Below are 20,430 nucleotides of genomic sequence, written 5' to 3' on the forward strand. Positions count from 1 at the left end.
CCAGTCCTGCCTCCTACCACTTGGGTTTTATAAATGAAGCGGTGATCAAAGAGAGGACTTAAGAGCTCCAGATCTTGCACGTTGGAACAGATCCGTGAGATAGCCAAGTCTGAAGTATGACCACCTCTACAGGTTGCTGACAGGAAGTGGGGACATATAGAACTCTGATGACGAGTAGAAGCTTTTTAAAAATTTCTTAAGGGAGGCCGTTTTTCAAGATCTATTCAGAAAATTTCTGCATAAACGGCCATTATCACATAAGGGATAAAATTAGATTTGGTAACTAGGGAAAAGTCAGACTAACAATGGGTGGGTGGAGACATTTGTGACTCAGTGTATAAAATCTTTTCTTTAGGAGATTGTCTATGGATGATGCCTTACATTTTGGACATAGCAAAATAATAGATGTGAAATTCGGCCCACATCTTTCATACATATGATTGAGTGAAGCTATCGTTTAGAAGAGCCAGTGAGACTTAACCGAGGTCCACACCCCCTTCCCACCATGTGGCTTAAGGGACATTAAGCTGAAATGGGGGGACAAAGGGACAAAGAGCTGAACTATGGAAGGAAATGACAGGATGACAGGATTTCCTATAAAGTGCATGAACAAAGCAATAATACACAAGGTATCTTTATAAACAGCACTAGTAAATTTTACATAAATGCCTGACATCACCTTTTGTGCTTTTGAACTATTTCAGTTACAGTAACATCAGAGACAGCAGCCAAAAACATTTGCTATAATTTCAAAATGCATTCCTATTCATGTGAATCAATGCATGAAAATCAATGCACACCTCACATTCAGGAACACTCAGAAATTGTATGCACAGACACCACACAGAGAGGAAGAATACACATGTCTTATCTCATTTTCTTTAAAAATGTTATATTTTGAGAGCACCAGCAAATGCATAATAGTCTTGGGAAGGAAACAGCAGGCTTCCTTAAGCAATTATGAAATTCAAGTCACCAAATTAGCATACCTAAATCATGCAAGTCAGAATAACTTCACTGAGATTTGTCCTAAATAATTAATAAATTACTTTGTGATATTAAAGAATTATTTCATTACTTCACCATTAAAATTCATGGATGCCTCTATTATGTATATTAAACGTTTTAATTTTAAATTATTTAACTCTTAGATATAGGGGAAATAATATTATTGTATCCTGTATTCTCAAAAAAAATTTCCCTTTATATTACTTTAATCACCTAATGGCTCTTGAAGAAAGCAATTTCCTACAACATTTTATTCTACTCAAAATGCTTTTCCTGTACTTTATCTAGAATGTACTTTATGATGTCTCTACACCAATGTGGGAATGACTGAAAGACAAGACACTGATGAGTAAGAGAAAGAGAAATCATAAACCTTTAAGAACTTGAGTTTGTTTGTTTTTAATGTTTATTTTTGAGAGCGAGAGAGAGACAGAGACAGAGTGCGAGCAGGGGAGAGGCAGAGAAAGAGGGAGACACAGAATCCGAAGCAGGCTCCAGGCTCTGAGCTGTCAGCACAGAGCCCGATGTGGGTCTCAAACCCACAAAACACGAGGTCATGATCTGAGCTGAAGTCAGATGCTGAACTGACTAAGCCACCCAAGCGCCCCAAGAATTTGAGGCGTGAAGAACACACATCAGAACAACATGAAAACTATTTTTAAAAACATGTGAGTCCCATCCTCTGAGATTCTAGTTCACCACAAATCTTACTGGTGGGCACATGCTTCTTTTTCACATTAGCTATCAGAACACTTGGGACCTCTGTCTGTCAAGTAGATAGAAGCAGGTGGCATAGTGTGTGCATCACACATGGACATGGCCTGGACATTGTGGGTGGACATCCCCAGCCCTGCCGTATTTTTCTGTCTACATTTTTCATTTGCCTCATTGTTTGTACTTATTTTTAGTTCATCTTGCTAAATTGTGCATATCTTTAGAAGTAGATTTGAATTCCTTTCACAATGTGAAGAATTTTAAGTGAGTGAATAATAATGGGGAAGGATAAATCTTTTCATAGGGAAATTTTATATTTTGTACCCTTTACCCATTTAGCCCATCCCCCCTCCCACTACCCCTCCAGTAACTCTCAGTTTGTTCTCTATATTTATGAGTCTCTTCTGTTTTGTCTCCCTCCCTGGTTTTTTATTATTTTTGTTTCCCTTCCCTTATGTTCATCTGTTTTGTCTCTTAAAGTCCTTATATGAGTGAGGTCATATGATTTTTGTCTTTCTCTGACTGACTAATTTCACTTAGCATAATACCCTCCAGTTCCATCCACATAGTTGCAAATGGCAAGATTTCATTCTTTTTGATTGCCAAGTAATACTCTGTTGTATATATATGCCACATCTTCTTTATCCATTCATCCATCGATGGACATTTGGGCTCTTTCCATACTTTGGCTATTGTTGATAGTGCTGCTATAAACATGGGGCTGTATGTGTCCCTTCAAAACAGCACACCTATATCCCATGGATAAATGCCTAGTAGTGCAATTGCTGGGTCGTAAGGTAGTTCTATTTTTAGGTTTTTTTGAGGAACCTCCATACTGTTTTCCAGAGTGGCTGCACCAGCTTGTATTGCCACCAACAATGCAAAAGAGATCCGCTTTCTCCGCATCCTCACCAACATCTGTTGTTGCCTGAGTTGTTAATGTTAGCCATTCTGACAGGTGTCAGGTGGTATCTCATTGTGGTTTTGATTTGTATTTGCCTGACAATGAATGATGTGGAGCATTTCTTCATGTGTTGGTTGGCTATCTGGATGTCTTCTTTGGAGAAGTGTCCATTCATGTCTTTTGCACATTTCTTCACTGGATTATTTGTTTTTTGGGTGTTGAGTTTGAGAAGTTCTTTATAGATTTTGGATACTAACCCTTTATCTGATGTTATTTGCAATATCTTCTCCCATCCTGTCAGTTGCCTTTTAGTTTTGCTGATTGTTTCCTTTGCTGTTCAGAAGCTTTTTATTTTGATGAGGTCCCAGTAGTTCATTTTTGCTTTTGTTTCCCTTGCCTCCGGAGACACGTTGAGTAAGAAGTTGCTGCAGCCAAGATCAAAGAGGTTTTTGCCTGCTTTATCCTTGAGGATTTTGATGGCTTCCTGTCTTACATTTAGGCCTTTCATCCATTTTGAGTTTATTTTTGTGTCTGGTGTAAGAAAGTGGTCCAGGTTCATTCTTCTGCATGTTGCTGTCCAGTTTTCCCAGCACCACTTGCTGAAGAGACGTCTGTATTCCATTGGATATTCTTTCCTGCTTTGGCAAAGATTAGTTGGCCATACGTTTGTGGGTCCATTTCTGGGTTCTCTATTCTGTTCCATTGATCTGAGTGTCTGTTCTTGTGCCAGTACCATACTGTCTTGATGGTTACAGCTTTGTGGTATAGCTTGAAGTCTGCGATTGTGATTCCTCCTGCTTTAGTTTTCTTTTTCAAGATTGCTTTGGCTATTCGGGGTGTCTTCTAGTTCCATAAAAATTTAGGATTATTTGTTCTAGCTCTGTGAAGAATTCTGGTGTTATTTTGATAAGGATTGCATTGAATATGTAGATTGCTTTGGGTAGTATTGACATTTTAACCATATTTGTTCTTCCTATCCAGGAGCATGGAACCTTTTTCCATTTTTTTGTGTCTTCTTCAATTTCTTCCATAAGCTTTCTATAGTTTTCAGCATATAGATTTTTCACCTCTTTGGTTACATTTATTCCTAGGTATTTTATGTTTTTTTGTGCAACTGTTGGTGTATAGGAATGCAACCATTGTTGGTGTATAGGAATGCAACGAATTTCTGTGCATTGATTTTATATCCTGCAACTTTGCTGAATTCATGAATCAATTCTAGCACCCAGGTGGAATCCTGGGTTTTCCATACAGAGTATCATGTCATCTGCAAAGAGTGAAAGTTTGACCTCCTCCTGGCCGATTTGGATGCCTTTTATTTCTTTGTGTTGTCTGATTGCAGAGGCTAAGACTTCCAATACTATGTTGGATAACAGTGGCGAGAGTGGACATCCCTGTCTTGTTCCTGACCTTAGGGGGAAGCTCTCGGTTTTTCCCCATTGAGGATGATATTAGCGTTGGGTCATTCATATATGGCTTTTATGATCTCGAGGTATGATCCTTCTATCCCTACTTTCTTGAGAGTTTTTATCAAGAAAGAATGCTGTATTTTGCATGACCTTTTCTTCTCATTTTAGAGTTCCAGCTGGTGGTATTTGCTTCTCACTCCATCAACCCCATTCTTGGGACAGGATGTCCTATCCATCACTTACACAGAATAAACTCAAACAATGTGCTACTCCTCCCAAGGGCACTAACCTTTTCTCTAACTGCAAAATAAGATTTATTACCTCTCAAATCAATTTCAGATATCAAGGAAATGGGAGAAAGTGAAGGAAGTAATCAAAGATAGAAAGGTGTTTTCCCAATTCTGTGAAAATTATACTACCCACCCAGGATTATTTCTACTCAGGATAGTTTAAAGGAAAATGTTAGGGTTTCAGTAACAATTTTAATGTATTGTTTTATTGATAACCTTCTACACATCATGTGAAGAGCCAAACTAATAAAGATGCTGAAGAGAGAATAAAAGAGAGTAGTATGGAAATTGGAAGACAATCCGAAGGGAGTTAAATGGCCACTGACTGTCCATTTATGTGGAAGGGAGGTAGAAGCAAAGGTTAGGCAAAAATAATTTGATTGTTGTTAGTCTGGGATAAGAGTTTGAAGGTGGACCTTAAATCACAGGCCATTTGTGTGAGAGGCTATGAGGGCATTTACTGCTTGCTCTGCATTTTGGAGGGAATTTTGCCCTTTGTTTGGACTCCCGTATGTGAACATAGAATATCACTGTCCCTGTTATGGATTGAATTACACCCCCCCCCCCCCCGCAAAAAGATGTTGAAGTCCTAACCCAAAGTACCATAGTTAGAAGTAGGTGGACTTATTTAGAAATAGGGTCTTTGCAGATATAATCAATTTAAAATGAGGCCATGCTGGATGACTGGTGTCTTATAAGAAGAAGGAAATTTGGGCTATTATGAACGGTGCTTCTATGAACATTAGTGGATTTATTAGTTTTTTAATCTTTTTTTAACCTTATGAGTACATGTAGGTTCATGAAAAATTAGAATAATACAGCAGAGATTATGAAAGGGTGTTTGTAGACTATGGAGTCAGGCCACCATGCTGCACTGACAAGAAAACAATGTCACAGAGGGATCACACGACACTTCCCAGACTTGCAAGTTCTTCATAGGAAAGGCCATCTTTGTTTTCTTTGTTTGTTTGTTTTAATATGGAATGCTTCACACGTTAGCATGTGCAGGGGCCGTGCCGAGTTTCTTTATATTGTTCCAATTTTAGTAGATGTGCTGCTGAAGAGAGCACCACAGCAAAGCCTATCAATGAAACCCACTAAACCTGGTAGTATGGCAAGTATGTGGGGGTCTAAGCAACAAATCACCTAGCACGTATAAAATATTTACCAGAAAAAAAGGAGGGTCAAAAATCTAGCCCTAAAGCAAGTTTGTATTCCAGAAGGCTGAAGTCGTACAGACTATATTCTCTGACCGAAATGACATTAAGATGAAAGTTAATAACAAGCCGTATGTAAAAGTTAACCATCTATTGAAAAGTAACAAATATGCTTCCGAATAACCTATGACTCAAAAAAGAAATCAAAAAGGAAGTTAGAAAGTATTTGTAACTGTGTGATAATAAAAACATATCAAAATATGTATCAAAAATGTTTAGCATTTAAAGCAACACTTACAGTCTTTATTATATCAGAAAGGAATTAGGTGGAGGGAGTGCCTGGATGGTTCAGTCGGTTGAACGTCTGACTTAATTTCAGCTCAGGCCATGAATCAGGCAAAGCCCTATGTCGGGAGCCTGCTGAAGATTCTCTCTCTCTCTCTCTCTCTCTCTCTCTCCCCTGCTCGTGCTCTCTCTCTCTGTCTCTAAAATAAAAAATAAAGAAAGAAATAAAGAAGACAGAAATTAAGTTGAAAGGCAATGAGCTGAACATCTATCTCAAGAAACTAGAAAAAGAACCAAAAAATCTACAAAAAGTAAAAGAAAGTTAATAATAAAGACAAAAGGCTAATAAGTAATATATAATAAAGAATCAAGAGAAACAAAAGGTTGTGTTTTGGAAAGATTAAGAAAAGTGAGAAACACTTGGGAAAACTGTTAAGGGGGAATAAAAAGAAGGCACAAATGACCAATACAAAGAATGTAAGGAAGACGTAACTACAGATTCCACCAACATTAAGAACATAATCAGAAGATATTATTAATAGCCCCATGCCCATGATGTTGAGAATTTTGATAAAAATGGATGAAATTCCAGCAAAATAAGCCTTACCAAAATTAGTTCATGAAGACAGGGAAAATTTACATAATCTGTTTAGAGTCTGTGTCTGGTAACTGACATTTGAGTCATTTGCAGGTCTATTCTCTCTCTTAATCCTGTTTCTTGAAACAAGTAGTAACTTTTCATCAAATAGTAGGCATTATATATGAAAAATCACAGAGGCTCTGGGTGATGTTATCTTCTGTCAGAGAGGATTCACCCTATTCTCTGGCAGGTGACAGATGTGGGTGCAGGAAACCCCAATACATAGTGCATTTAGATTTGAAGCTGCCCTACAGTCTCTTCACGGTCTGACTTTTCTCTTAGTTGTACGCACTCCTAGATTTTAGCTCTCCAAACAAAACCTGGGGCGTTTACTAGAGCACTTCCTCCATGGCTTCAATTTTTATCTTCTTATCTGGCACTGTGAGGCTACCAAAGACTCCCACCTGGCTTTTCAACCACTTTCTGCTCAATTTCTCTTTTCAGCTTAAGAATCAGTAAATGAGGGGTGCCTGGGCGGCTCAGTCGGTTGAGCATCTGAGTCTTGATTTTGGCTCAGGTCGTGGTCTCGTGGTTCGTGGGATCGGGCCCCAAGTCAGGCTCTACACTGATGGTGTGGAGCCTGCTTGGGATTCTCTCTCTCCCTCTCTCTCTCTGCCCCTCCCCTGTGCTCTCTCTCAACATAAACAAATAAACATTTAAAAAAAGAATCAGCAAATGCCTCAAGGAGAAAACTAGCCAAGTGTTGGGTTAAATTCTCTGTACTCCCTTTTTCTTTGCAAGATTTTGTCCCCTCAAGTCTTGGCTGTCTTGACAGCCCCCACACTCCAACGTTCACCGCCTCAGCCTTGCAAGATTGCTGACTTTTGACCGGTTCTGATTCTTCTTAGCCTTCACCTTCTACCCAACTTCTCAGTCTCGGTCCCCATGCCCGGAACTGGCAAGTGCCCCGAGGTTTCAAACTTCAGGCAGAATGGGAGGCTCCTTCTCAGTAACATGTCTTTCTCTCCAGTATACTGGTACCTCAAGTCCATATTGCCTCAGATGCCTTCAAACATGTTTTTGGCACTGAGTTTTTCAGGTTTTCTTGATGGGAGCATTGGTATGCTACAAGCTATATCCTTCTAACTGAAATCAGAAATCTATGTATTAAATAAAGCATGATGAAGCATTGAAGACATAGTAATGGCTTTAGAAGTTATGTTTTTAACGTTGACATTTCAGGAGTTAAATGCAGATGGCAGCAGTTGAGAGAGTGAGAAGCTTATTGAAGAGAAGAATAAAGGTACTAACAGCCCTATCTTGTGAAGTGGTCTGTGATGGTTCTAGAAATAAAGATACAAGTATCAATATTCTAACCAGCACAACTCATGGGACATGACCAAAATACAGCTTTATTTTACTTTTCCATTGATCCTCACAGATGCAGCCAGGGATGCTCCCCTCTCCATTCCCCTGGATAAAATTCCACCAACATTAAGAACATAATCAGAAGATATTATTAATCTTCTTGGCCAGATCCCATGATTTTCTGCTAACTGCCAGGTAATAGATGTACCTCTGTTACTTCAAACTGCAGAATCTCAAGTCAGAAATCTAAAATCCAGGCCTCAAGGCACCTAGGTGGCTCAGTTGGTTAAGCATGCAACTCTTGATGTCGGCTCGGGTCACAATCTCACAGTTTAGGCTCTGTGCTGATAGCTTGGAGCCTGCTTAGGATTCTCTCTCTCCCTCTCTTCTGCCCCTCCCCCCTCAAAATAAATAAATAAACTTTAAAAATGAGATAAAATCCAGCCCTCAAAATAATCAAAAATTTCAATTGACTGAACCTCAGATCTTCTTCTCTCCACTTGTTAGTCTCGTCATGGGCTGAGTGTTGCAGAAGAAAAGGGATGTGTGGTCTTTCTCCGGCTGCTTTTCTTCTCCAAGCTAGTGCTTCTCACCTCTCCGGGGTTGGAGCACAGAGAGGAGGGAAACAGGGGCAGGGAGATTGCTTACTTAAATCGCTAACACTGTAAGTTAGGTTTAAAGACTGTCCCAGATGTCTAAAATTGTCTCTTTCTGCCATGAGCGCTGGCAGAGGCTTACCTACTGGGTCGCTCTGGCCGAAGTACCTGTGACAGGGGTGATGCATCCCTTTCAGTTGGCCTCTCCCCCCCACCACTTGGTTCTCTAGCCATTCACTGAAAAGGATGCTGCCTGCATCACACCATCCTTATGCAGGACTTCATATGGCTCCAGAACATCCCACACTTTTCTGTGTGGTCCCCATTCTGTCCATTGGAAATATTCACACCCCTTTGGACTGGCCACTGAACAGGGGTTCAGTTATTCCCCACTTGCAATAGCAGCTTCCTTGCATTCTACCATCTAAGCTGCTCAGTGGCCAACAGTATCACCTTTTTTGTCCTCCAGATTTCCTCCAATGCGAATTAGACCCCAGTCTGCTTTGTATCCCAAATCACAGGGGCACATATTGGACATCTCATTTGGTCCACGTAAAGCCCCCTCATGCTTGCTTTGAGGCAGTGAAATAGGTGATCTCTGCCCCAACCCCCGTTGCTGGGATATGCAGATGAGGCTCCCAACAGAATCTTCTCCAAAAAAATCTTTCTCAGATAAAGCGCTCTCTCCATCTACACTGCAACATATTCTTGAAGTGTAGCAGGTAAAGAAAAGCTCAAGAGTCAATAAACTGGTTCTTGACTACTTCCTTTATAGTTCTGCATTTGGGAATTTGCTTCATATCTGGCATGGTATATATATATCCTATTAGAAGTTCGGTCAAAATGAAGACAAGACACATCCCATTTTCATATACTGTTTCTAGCGTATTTTTTATTTAACACTGTAAGGATAGAGCAGTCAACAGTCCCAAATACATGTGCATGTAGAGGCAGACAACTAAAGCAAATGAGTAAAACAGGGCTGAGATAAGAAAGATTATTTGGCCTGCGTGGTCAGTTTTTAATTTTCCCATATGGGGTTGAAGAAATAGCTTACTGCTATCAGAAGAAAAACAGGGACAGTGATGTTAAACTGGCGTTTACGAAACGCCAACTGTTTCGTAAAAGAATGCAAACCCAGTTTTGAATATTTGACCATTTTTTTTAAGGGAAGCAGGAAAATCTATATTTTTGTGTTATAATTATATTTGATCCTTTACATTTTGGTTCAAACTTTTTTTTTCGAACAGTGTGGAGGCCAAATACAGACTGCCAGTCTACACCCACTAGCAAGACACTAAAATGGTGAACTGAAAGCTCATGGATCAGAGCAGAAAGTCAGTAAGTATTTTCTTAAATAGATATATTTATGAATAGTGAGTTTAGTACATTGTTCAGACCTGTGAAGGTAACCAAGGGAGTAAAAAAAGCAAAAAGGCTTAAAACTGGTTATCTTTAGAACAACATCAGAAGGACTATAGTTTTTATTAGTCTAAGCATAGACTAGTTTTTATTTGTTTTCTTAAGCTTTTTTAAATTTTATTTATTTTGATAGAGAGAGAGAGTGAGAATCCCAAGCAGACTCCACACTGTCAGCACGGAGCCCTACACAGGGCTTGAACCCACGAACCAGGAGATCATGACTTGAGCTGAAACCAAGAGTCGGATGTTCAACTGACTGAGCCACCCAGGTGCCCCACTATTTTAGTCTTTAAATTTTTGCCTGTATTACTTTGATTAAAAAATTAAAAGTAAAAAGGAATTTAACAATCCCTCCACAAAATCCCAACTCTGATTTGACTTCCCTGGCTGGAAAATGTATTCCCATCAGAGAACTGAGGCAATTGACTCTCCACCACCGCTTGCTCTACCGAAGCCCTAACTGCAGCTCCAGAAGCTTTGCAGAAATGTTAACTCTGCAAGCGTCCATCACGTTCTGTGCCCAGCTTCTGTATGTGTGCCTTCCTCTCCAACACTGGCTTGCCTGAGATCTCATTCTTTGTGCATAATTGTTCCCTGTGTATAATTCTTGCCGACGGCTCAGGGAGGACAATGGCAACATCTGAGGACCTGCAGAGCATACGTCCAATCCAAGGACCAAGCTCAGCAGACCTGAAGGCCTCTCCAGCCCTCTTTAGTGCCCAATGGCTCCATGCCATTTTATCATTGAGCTTCCTACTCCGCCCCGACCCCCAACCCTATGGAGATAATCCAATGCCATCCTTGTGACTATAAATCAGCTCACAAAAATTGCACTTCCTGCAGGAGCCACAACCACCCACATTCATACCACTAGAATATCTTTGTCTCCATGGATTCTCCATCCAGATTTTATGAGGCCATGGGCAGCACAAATTTGTATCTTCCCTTCTGTTGAATGCCTCCCCTATCCTCGGGATGAGTCATTTGTCTGCAGCTTACTACCAACAAAAAGAAGGCCAAGAGACTAATCTGATCCAAGAATGATAGAAATTACAAGGATTTTATTTATCCTCTTTAAGAAAAGCAGCTAATTTCATGTTTTACTTTGTATCAGGTATGACACTTTGTATACTTGATACTTTGCATTATACTACTCTATGATGTAGGTAAAATTATCTCCATTTCAAGCCAAGGAAACTGAGGCATGGGAAAGTTAAGTAACCTGCTCAAGGCAAAAATTTAGTAATTGGCAAAGCCTGTGTTTTAATCCTGGCTCTGACTCCAGAGCCTATGCTCTAAGCTACTATAGTAGATAGCTTTTCGGTATAAAATGGTACATGAGAGCAAAATGGAAAATCCATAAAACAGGCTATAGTCATCCAAATATAATTCTATTACATATAGAAGATTTCTCTTCACAGGGAAAAGAATTCAACATCATCGATGAGTTTGAGTGTACTCAATACTTACACTCTTACCTTTCTTTCCTGTAATTGTAAACTCTAAATGGCATTCTGAGCTTTTACAAATTCAAATAAAAAGAAACTTTCTAAGGCTTGTTCGCTAGAGGTCACTGTCCTAACTCTGGAGTCTGGTTGGTCTTAATGCACAGGAAGGCAGAATTGGGCAACAAATGATGGCTGCCATTCATGTGCCCAGCAGATGTCACTAGAAACCCGTGGATCCTGAAGTTGATTCTTAGCTAAACAGTTACATTTCATGAAAATAAGCGTCTCATTCTGTCAAGGCAGGTTATGCTAAGTTTGTTGTTTTAATAATATTTAAAATATAAAGCTATTTGGTTGTCAAGACAGTCTACCTAATATTCATACACAATTCACTTATCTTCTAGGAAAAGAAAACAAAATAAGATATCTTGCTTGACATAACAAGGTAACTGAGGGAAAAACAAGAGGATTAATTGACAGGAATGACAACTCAGACTGGGTTCAAAGTTGTCTTCTCAACAGCTCTTACCAAAAAACATGCCACACCTAGGATTAGGGATACAAATGAGTGCACACAGCTTTCCATGCTTCCATTGTTCCTCATCAAGGTGCTCTCAAGGGTCTTAGCCTGCTGGAGCTTGAGCTGCCATAACCAAATCCCAAAGACTGAGGGGTATTTATTTATTTATTTATTTTAAAGTTTATTTATTTATTTTTAGAGAGAGAGTGCACGCGAAGGAGAGTGGGGGAGGGGTGGAGAGAGAGGGAGAGAGAGAATCCTAAGCAGGCGTCACACTGTTAGCACAGAGCCTGATGTGGGGCTTGAACTCATGAACCATAAGATCATGACCTGAGCCAAAGTCAGACACTTAACTGACTGAGCCACTGAGGCGCCCAGACTGGGGGGCTTTTTAAACCACAGAATTCAGGGATGCCTGGGTGGCTCAGTTGGTTAAGTATCATACTTCAGTTCAGGTCATGATCTCACATTTCATGAATTTGAGCCCTGCCTTGGATTCCATGCTGACAGCTCAGAGCCTGGAGCCTGCTTCTGATTCTGTGTCTCTATCTCTGCCCCACCTCAGTTTGTGCTCTGTCTCTCTCTCAGTAATAAATAAACATGATAGATAGATAGATAGATAGATAGATAGATAGATAGATAGATAAAAATAAAAATGAACCACAGAATTCATTTCTCATTCAGTTCTTGTAGCTGGGAATCCAAGTTCAAGGTGCAGGCTCATTAGCTCCCTGGTAAGACTCTCTACCTAGCTTGCAGACAACCACCTTCTCAATGTTTTCTCACATGGTGGAGAGAAAGAAAACAAGCTCTCTGGTGTCTCTTCTTTCAAGGGCAATAATCCCATCAAGAGGGCCCCACACTCATGAACTCACCTAAACCTAATTATCTCCCAAAAGCCCTATCTCTGAATACCCATCACACTGGGGGTTAAGGCTTCCATACTTGAATTGGGGCAGGGGAAGGCAGACACAATTCAGTCCATAACACCAAGTTTAGTGGTAATAGAGTTGATCAATACAGCCTTCAGTGAGGACTTGGCTATGTCAGAGGAACCCAGAACACAAGTTCATGGTCATTTATACCACGTTAGGCCTTGGAGGCCACATCAGCCCCCGCAAGGATACACTGTATTACCTTAGGAATTTATTGCTGCATGATTTAGTTACTTCAGAATTCTAGTTTTTATGCTGTCAGCATGCCTAGGGCAGGCCTACCCATGCCTTACCTCTGGGACTTTGATTGATTTATCAGGAAAGCAGTATTAATCTATCACTTCACAGACAGATGTAGCCTATATGAAACATTCATGGAGGTCTCTCAGCCTCAGAATCTGGTGTATATCATCCAGTTCCATTTATCACCCATTTCATAAATACAACATTCCAAGAGCAAAAGGCTATCTAATAAGGATGAGTATGGAAATAAACAGTAACATTTTTGTATTTATAAAGTATTATATAGTAATACTATATATTACATATTGTATATATATAGTATATAAAGTATATATATTGTATTATAAAGTATTTATAAATACTTTTATAAATATAAATAAAAATAAACATTTTTATCATTATGACTCAGCTGAAATAATGATAACTTATAGTTCCAGTTAGGAAAGTGCTATTTTAGCTATGGTAGAACATACCCCACTTTATCAACACTGTAGAGAGTGTTGAGAAGCATACTGAGAACAAAAGTCATGTGCTTCAGTGACCTGACCAACACAATGCACAAGTGCTTCTACTTGTACTCTTATTCATTTTGGTTCAAGATGTTTAAATATATTAAAATAGATCTTTATATCTTGAAATATAAAATGAGTGTTAAAAGCACTGAGGAAAAGCATACTTTTTAGGTAGGCTGGGATACTGAGGATAGATCATTCAAAGACAAGGGTTTAAAGTGACTGCAGAACCCAACTCAAAAGACAGAACATATTTCTGGAATATTCCATGCATAAATTTTGAATGCCTTTGCAGAGAACGTCTCTTCTGTTTCAACTGTCTTCTCTGCCTATAAATCCTATTCATCATTTAAGGTTAAGTTCAGATAGTTCCTTCACTGTAAAATATTCTCCAGCCTCCTCAATCATGGTCAGAATCAACAACTCTGAGCTCTCTTCTCTCAGTACATTTTACAAACTGGCACCACTAAAAAGCTTATCAAGTTAAATCACTGTCAGGCAGGTAACTCGAGGCAGTACATGCAGAAACACAGGTTCCACAGCAGATCGTGGCATTCATTTTTCATTCTCCCACATACTAACTGTGTGGCCTTAGATATGTCATTAAGCTTTACCCTGAATCATTTCCTTACCCATAAACTGGAGGTAACTAGGGGTGCCTGGCTGGCTCAGCCTAAAGCATGTGACTCTTAATCTTGAGGTTGTGAGTTCAAGCCCCATGTTGGATATAAAGCTTACCTAAAAAAAATAATAAATAGGGGCACCTGGGTGGCTCAGTCGGTTAAGCATCCGACTTCAGCTCAGGTCATGACCTTGTGGTCTGTGGGTTCAAGCCCTGCGTCGGGCTCTGTGCTGACAGCTCTGAGCCTGGAAACTGCTTCAGATTCTGTGTCTTCCTCTCCCTTGGCCCCTGCCATGCTCACGCTCTGTCTCTCTCTCTCTCAAAAATAAACAAATATTACAAATAATAATAATAAATCAATGGAGCCATTCTCTTTAAAAAATGGAGGTAGCGATACGTTTATCTTACTGGGTTATTAGAATAACTAAATAATATAAAATATGAGAACAGAATAATGCCTCGCATAAAGCTGTCCTTAATAAATGTTAACTTTTATTAACTCACCTATTAGATTGGTTGTTCTGTACTGTATGTTAAGATCACCTGGGGAGTTTTTTAAAATTTTGATGCCCAGGACCCACCCAAGACCTATTTTAGAAGATTCTGGATGTGGCTTCCCACGTATTAATAAGTTTTAAGGCTCCCCAAGTGAGGTGAATGCTCTAGAGTTGAGGGCCATTGCATCAGATGTTTACCCCTTGGACAAAGGAAATACTCATCTTTGTATCCTCAGCATTTGGGTTAATGTCACACATATGGGAGAATTCAATTATATTTGTTGTACTGAACTGATGTGAGAAGATCCAACAGGTCATAAAATCAAAGCAAATCTTCAGAGCACTTCCTAAGATCTAAAGATGGTTTTAGGTATAACTGTTTCCCAGAATTACATGCATGTACCCCAGAGTAGACAGCTTACCCGAGTACATCAACGACATTTGGGGGATAAGGGATGGTAGAAAAACACTGGTCAGCAGCAAAGTTTTTCATGGAGACCCAGAATTCCTAGTGATAGAATATCAACAAGTATAAGGAGAGGTTAAACCCTCATTTCGAAGGACTGAGAAAATATCTTCGACATATTAATGATACTGTCCACTCTCGAAAAACTATTTTCTCGTCATTTCCTGCTCCCTACAACAGGATTGGCAGTGCTCCCAAGAAGCTGAAGTACTTCACCAAGAGGCACGGTGGCTAGTAACACAGAAACTGGTTTGACAGGATAATGCTGAACCATCGAAGATGACGGAAAGATAAAGGATGTGGATTTCAGGAGCTGAAAAAGTAAGCAGGAGTTTTCTCTCTAGAATTTAGAGGTTTTTAGAGCTATGTGGGATCGTAGGGGGATTTTTACATTACTTCAAAAAGGGCTAGGCTCTGGGAGTTGTACAAACTGAAAACATACAGATTTGGACTGTTGAAATGAGAAGCTGTTATTAGGTCCTCTTCTTTGTGGGTCTGCTTTGCGATGATTATTGTAACCACAGAGGAGACAACATTTTCCAGCACTTTGTTATTTTTTAGTGTTCTTTCATCCGACTATGTTCAGTTCAGTATAGCTCGGCTTCAGTGAACATTACAGAATTTTGCTGAAGATTTTAGTTGCAATCAATCAAAAAGCCTTTATTAAGTCCCATATACTCAGACCACTGTACTGGATACTCCAGAGATCAGATTACATACATGATACAAGCTCTCAAGTGGCTCATCATTCCAATAATTCACATACAAAATGGTTCAACTATTAACTCGGAGCCTGAGCAGCCTGAGATCATGTGTTTAGTACTTTATGCTTACACTGCAGTTTCCCTGGCTTAACACTGAGGATATTTTAGAGCATCTCAAGTCAAGTACCATTTATTATGAGCCTGGAAACACCTTTTCAGTAGGAACACCAAAAGCCATAGTTTTTTCTCCCCCCACCACCTTAAATCTCCAGTAATAGCCAGTCACATATATGCCACCAAATAATCTTCATGAGTAAATCAGATGGCTGTAAATGCACTGAGTAAAAGATTACTCCTAATAAACTGAAATAGGTCTTTCACATGATAACGGCTGTTGTCTGCGATGAAATAAAAGCCAGAGCTCTCTCACCCTCAACTCTGAGCCCAGTACCACCTCCCTGACCCATTCCTATGTGTGCCTTTTCACCAACTTCTTCCTTGTCTCTATGTGATCACCAGCCACAGGCAGAAACTGAAACTTCCCTTTTTGAAAGTGAAAAGCATCAAGGGAAGCTCTTGGTACTCTCCCTCTTCAGTGTCTTTCTGTTTTCTTCCCAAGTGTAAGCTTCTGGAATCTTTAAGTCTCTGATAGTAACAATTTCTCCTTAGTTCTTACGGGAGGAATTGCACAGGAGGTAAGAGAGAGCATAGTACAATTACTCAACAATGAATCATTTTGTTCAAACCTAAACCACCCTCATTGTGTATTGTTTTTTTTATTAGCTTGTCTTATTTTTTATTCTTTTTAATTTACATCCAAATTAGTTAGCATATGGTGCAACAATGATTTCAGGAGTAGATTCCTTAGTGCCCTTTACCCATTTAGCCCATCCCCCCTCCCACTACCCCTCCAGGAACCCTACCTAGTTTGTTCTCCATATTTAAGAGTCTCTTATGTTTCGTCCCCCTCCCTGTTTTTATATTATTTTTGCCTCCTTCCCTTATGTTCATCTGTTTTGTCTCTTAAAGTCCTCATATGAGTGACATCATCTGATTTTTGTCTTCCTCTGACTGACTAATTGGTCTGACTGACTAATTTCACTTAGCATGATACCCTCCAGTTCCATCCACGTAGGTGCAAATGGCAAGATTTCATTCTTTTTGATTGCTTAGTAATACTCCATTGTATATATATACCACATCTTCTTTATCCATTCATCCATCGATGGACATTTGGGCTCTTTCCATACTTTGGCTATTGTCGATAGTGCTGCTATAAACATGGGGGTGCATGTGTCCCTTCGAAACAGCACACCTGTATCCCATGGAAAAATGCCTAGTAGTGCAATTGCTGGGTCGTAGGGTAGTTCTATTTTTAGTTTTTTGAGGAACCTCAGTACTGTTTTCCAGAGTGGCTGCACCAGCTTGCATTCCCATCTCATTACGTATTGTTAAACTCACTTCCTTCAGTAATTCACAACTAGGGGAAGCCTCCATCCAGTCTCTTCTAGAGACCTATGGATTCTTCGTTCAGTCTCACATTTAAACTGCACTTAAATTACTGCCACACACCCCACCACTCTTGAGATATGGGTGAGTCCAAACTTGGAAAATTCTTCCTGCCACCATGACCTAGGCTTTCATGTAGACCATATATTCTCCTCTTTAATTTTCTTAGAACAGATTTGTGAGGGCTCTGACTCAATTCCTCATTGCTGGAATCTCTTATATGTGTTTCCTTCTCCTCCCACTTCTGGCTTCTTTAACCCTATCTGCCTCCTTTTATTCTCAGCTTTTTTTCCTCAGGTTATGAAATATACCTCATTGTAATTTAAAAATAAAACTTCAAATGTGTTTGCATCTACTCGTGGTCGGTTATAATGATCAAGTCGCAGAGCATCTTTCAAGAAAACATTTGCACATACAATAGTAGTCTTTAAACACACACACACACACACACACACACACACGCACGCACGCACACACACACACAGAGGCAGCAATGGGGAAAATTCAATCTTTCCAATAAATGGTGCTAGGTCACTTAGATAGCCATACAGAAAAAATATATATAACTTGTCCATACCTCACATCACAAAAATTAATTCCAGACTGATTATAGTTCTAACTATAACAAATAAAGCAATAAAGCTTCTAGAAGATAGCATAGGAAAAAATTCAAACCTTGGGATAGGAAAATCTTTCTTTAAAAGGAAATGAAAAGCAGTCTCAATAAAGAAAGTGAGAGAAAAATTAAGCTTCATTAACTTTCTGCTTTTCAACAAAATGCCATTAGGGTGGTGTTTTCATTTGCCATGAAAAGGCAAACCAAAAAGTAGGAAAGGATATTTGCAACCAATATAATTGACTCAATATTTCTATCCGTTATATATATATAGAACTCCTACAAATTAGTAAAAACAGAGAATTTAATAGAAAAATGGACGAGAGACTTTTTCTTTCTTTCTTTCTTTTTAAATATATGAAATTTATTGTCAAATTGGTTTCCATACAACACCCAGTGCTCATCCCAAAAGATGCCCTCGTCAATACCCATCACCCACCCTCCCCTCCCTCCCACCCCCCATCAGCCCTCAGTTTGTTCTCAGTTTTTAAGAGTCTCTTATGCTTTGGCTCTCTCTCACTCTAACCTCTTTTTTTTTCCTTCCCCTCCCCCATGGGTTCCTGTTAAGTTTCTCAGGATCCACATAAGAGTGAACACATATGGTATCTGTCTTTCTCTGTATTGCTTATTTCACTTAGCATCACACTCTCCAGTTCTGTCCACATTGCTACAAAGGGCCATATTTCATTCTTTCTCATTGCCACATAGTGGACGAGAGACTTGAATCAACACTTTATAAGAGAATAATTTAATTGCCAATACACATTTGAAAAGGGACCCAAATTCATCGATCACTGGGGCAATACAAATTATAATGGCAATGAGAGAGCACAACATTCCCAAGAAATAAAATATAAAAGACACATCTTTGGTGAGGCTAAGAACAAATGAGAAATCGCCTACACTGTGAGTGTAAGTGGGTGCAAGTTGGAAAATGTTGGCATCACCTACTAACTTTGAGCATATACAAATAGTCTATGACCCCACAGGTTGACTTCTACATGTATACTCAACAGAAATGCATGCATCTGTACTCTAAAAGATATGTATAAGAATGTCCAGAACAGCATTACTCACAAGAGCAAAAATCTAGGATGAAACATGCAACATTAGTAGATAAGCAAAATAAATCACAGTACATTTGTACAATGGCATTTTATACAATGAAAAATAATGAATTCCTGCTATATGTAACTTTCTTGGATCTCATAAACACAATGTAGAGCGTTAAGAAGCCAGTCATGAATGAATACATACCATAAGATTCTAGTTCCAAACCAGACATTAGAAGGCAGACTAGTGTCAACTTTGGGAAGAGGGTAGCAGACGGCAGGGAACACAGGGCTTCTGAGGCATTGTTAATGTTTTATTTCTTACCCAGGTGGTGGTAATTGTGTTCACTTTGAGATAATTGAGCACTTTTTTTCATGAATGTCTACTATGTCATACTATGGGTTATAGAAAAAAATACATATGAGAGAAAAGATAAATGCCTAAATATTAGAACTGGAGATAAGGTCAAAGCTGGACTATTAGCAAGATAAGGAAGGTTCTGCTGAATTCTAGACAGATTGTCTAATACACTTTAATATATCCTACTTAGGGATGGCATTAGTCCTAAAGATAGTGCTATGAGCTTATAGATGAGGTTCAAATAGTCATAGCCCTGACAAACTAAGGGCTGTAAAGGTGAGGGTACATGCAAAGGTTAAGTTAAAATGACCCTAGAACTTCTTGCCAAATGAGCAACCTGATACAGTGCATACAACTTTAAGATCAATTTTCCAAAACTGTTGACCAAAGATATTCATGGGACATGTCTTACTGAAAATATTTTGAATTACTATAATTTAATGTCTTGCATCACAATGAGACAGAATTGTATTTTACCTAGTCTTTTACAGAAGAATATAAGTCATTAAGAATTTGCGAATTTGCTTATATACTGGGGCTCCAGGGTGGCTCAGTCGGTTAAGCGTCCGACTTCGGCTCAGGTCGTGATCTCATGGGTTCGAGCCCTTCGTCAGGCTCTGTGATAACAGCTCAGAGCCTGGAGCCTGCTTCAGATTCTGTGCCTTCCTCTCTCTCTCTGCCCCTCCCCTGCTTGTGCTCTGTGTCTCTCTCTATCAAAAATAAACATTTTAAAAAATTAGAAAAAAAAGAAAATTTGTTTATATAATATTAACCACACATTACACTTTAAAATTTTTTTTTAATGTATATTTATTTTTGAGAGAGAGAGAGACAGAATCCAAAGCAGGTTCCAGGCTCTGAGCTATCAGCACAGAGCACAACATGGGGCTCAAAACCACGAACCGTGAGATCATGATCTGATCCAAAGTCGGTCGCCTAACCAACTGAGCCACCCAGGCACCCCAGCACACATTACACTTAATAAATGCAAGTTGTATATTTATAACAATCTGTAAATTTCTAGGTGTCATCTGAAATAGCTTTATTTTCTTCTCATGGCAAGAGCTGAAGTTTTACTTAAACAAAATGTTTTATGTTTCAAAAAGGAAGTATGATGCATTCATGTGACTTTCTTTTTCTCAATTAGATTCTAACCAAGAAATTTTCTTTTTGGGGGTGTCTAGGTGGCTCAGTAGGTTGAGCATCCGACTT

General features: G+C 39.3%; 1 pseudogene; it reads right to left on the reverse strand.

The window, feature by feature from the left end:
* Positions 1-5,297: 5,297 nt before the first annotated feature.
* LOC112862993 (U6 spliceosomal RNA) lies at positions 5,298-5,395 on the reverse strand (annotated as a pseudogene).
* Positions 5,396-20,430: the final 15,035 nt, after the last annotated feature.

This window comes from Puma concolor, chromosome B2 (genome assembly GCF_028749965.1).
Source record: "Puma concolor isolate L17-30 chromosome B2, mPumCon1.1.hap2, whole genome shotgun sequence".
NCBI classification, from domain to species: Eukaryota; Metazoa; Chordata; class Mammalia; order Carnivora; family Felidae; genus Puma; species Puma concolor.